Here is a 2,500-nt window from a genome sequence, read left to right on the forward strand (position 1 = left end):
ACGGTGCTGCCTCTCGCTTCGCTCGCTGTCCGCCGCTCGCCGCTCGCTCGTGCAGCCAAAAATGGCCAGTTTTGGCCCGTTTTTGGGCCGTTTTGGCCAGTTTTTGGCCTGTTCTTGCATTGCGCGGTGACCGTCGAGAGCGGAGCAAAACGTCAGCCATCTCAGCACCCTGGAACCCCCCGGGTGGCACAGGGCTGGATGGGGCTTTCGTATAGCAGGGACGGTGCTGCCTCTCGCTTCGCTCGCTGTCCGCCGCTCGCCGCTCGCTCGTGCAGCCAAAAATGGCCAGTTTTGGCCCGTTTTTGGGCCGTTTTGGCCAGTTTTTGGCCTGTTCTTGCATTGCGCGGTGACCGTCGAGAGCGGAGCAAAACGTCAGCCATCTCAGCACCCTGGAACCCCCCGGGTGGCACAGGGCTGGATGGGGCTTTCGTATAGCAGGGACGGTGCTGCCTCTCGCTTCGCTCGCTGTCCGCCGCTCGCCGCTCGCTCGCGCAGCCAAAAATGGCCAGTTTTGGCCCGTTTTTGGGCCGTTTTGGCCAGTTTTTGGCCTGTTCTTGCATTGCGCGGTGACCGTCGAGAGCGGAGCAAAACGTCAGCCATCTCAGCACCCTGGAACCCCCCGGGTGGCACAGGGCTGGATGGGGCTTTCGTATAGCAGGGACGGTGCTGCCTCTCGCTTCGCTCGCTGTCCGCCGCTCGCCGCTCGCTCGTGCAGCCAAAAATGGCCAGTTTTGGCCCGTTTTTGGGCCGTTTTGGCCAGTTTTTGGCCTGTTCTTGCATTGCGCGGTGACCGTCGAGAGCGGAGCAAAACGTCAGCCATCTCAGCACCCTGGAACCCCCCGGGTGGCACAGGGCTGGATGGGGCTTTCGTATAGCAGGGACGGTGCTGCCTCTCGCTTCGCTCGCTGTCCGCCGCTCGCCGCTCGCTCGTGCAGCCAAAAATGGCCAGTTTTGGCCCGTTTTTGGGCCGTTTTGGCCAGTTTTTGGCCTGTTCTTGCATTGCGCGGTGACCGTCGAGAGCGGAGCAAAACGTCAGCCATCTCAGCACCCTGGAACCCCCCGGGTGGCACAGGGCTGGATGGGGCTTTCGTATAGCAGGGACGGTGCTGCCTCTCGCTTCGCTCGCTGTCCGCCGCTCGCCGCTCGCTCGTGCAGCCAAAAATGGCCAGTTTTGGCCCGTTTTTGGGCCGTTTTGGCCAGTTTTTGGCCTGTTCTTGCATTGCGCGGTGACCGTCGAGAGCGGAGCAAAACGTCAGCCATCTCAGCACCCTGGAACCCCCCGGGTGGCACAGGGCTGGATGGGGCTTTCGTATAGCAGGGACGGTGCTGCCTCTCGCTTCGCTCGCTGTCCGCCGCTCGCCGCTCGCTCGCGCAGCCAAAAATGGCCAGTTTTGGCCCGTTTTTGGGCCGTTTTGGCCAGTTTTTGGCCTGTTCTTGCATTGCGCGGTGACCGTCGAGAGCGGAGCAAAACGTCAGCCATCTCAGCACCCTGGAACCCCCCGGGTGGCACAGGGCTGGATGGGGCTTTCGTATAGCAGGGACGGTGCTGCCTCTCGCTTCGCTCGCTGTCCGCCGCTCGCCGCTCGCTCGTGCAGCCAAAAATGGCCAGTTTTGGCCCGTTTTTGGGCCGTTTTGGCCAGTTTTTGGCCTGTTCTTGCATTGCGCGGTGACCGTCGAGAGCGGAGCAAAACGTCAGCCATCTCAGCACCCTGGAACCCCCCGGGTGGCACAGGGCTGGATGGGGCTTTCGTATAGCAGGGACGGTGCTGCCTCTCGCTTCGCTCGCTGTCCGCCGCTCGCCGCTCGCTCGTGCAGCCAAAAATGGCCAGTTTTGGCCCGTTTTTGGGCCGTTTTGGCCAGTTTTTGGCCTGTTCTTGCATTGCGCGGTGACCGTCGAGAGCGGAGCAAAACGTCAGCCATCTCAGCACCCTGGAACCCCCCGGGTGGCACAGGGCTGGATGGGTCTTTCGTATAGCAGGGACGGTGCTGCCTCTCGCTTCGCTCGCTGTCCGCCGCTCGCCGCTCGCTCGTGCAGCCAAAAATGGCCAGTTTTGGCCCGTTTTTGGGCCGTTTTGGCCAGTTTTTGGCCTGTTCTTGCATTGCGCGGTGACCGTCGAGAGCGGAGCAAAACGTCAGCCATCTCAGCACCCTGGAACCCCCCGGGTGGCACAGGGCTGGATGGGGCTTTCGTATAGCAGGGACGGTGCTGCCTCTCGCTTCGCTCGCTGTCCGCCGCTCGCCGCTCGCTCGTGCAGCCAAAAATGGCCAGTTTTGGCCCGTTTTTGGGCCGTTTTGGCCAGTTTTTGGCCTGTTCTTGCATTGCGCGGTGACCGTCGAGAGCGGAGCAAAACGTCAGCCATCTCAGCACCCTGGAACCCCCCGGGTGGCACAGGGCTGGATGGGGCTTTCGTATAGCAGGGACGGTGCTGCCTCTCGCTTCGCTCGCTGTCCGCCGCTCGCCGCTCGCTCGTGCAGCCAAAAATGGCCAGTTTTGGCCCGT

Source organism: Musa acuminata, unplaced genomic scaffold, assembly GCF_036884655.1.
Source record: "Musa acuminata AAA Group cultivar baxijiao unplaced genomic scaffold, Cavendish_Baxijiao_AAA HiC_scaffold_274, whole genome shotgun sequence".
NCBI classification, from domain to species: domain Eukaryota; kingdom Viridiplantae; phylum Streptophyta; class Magnoliopsida; order Zingiberales; family Musaceae; genus Musa; species Musa acuminata.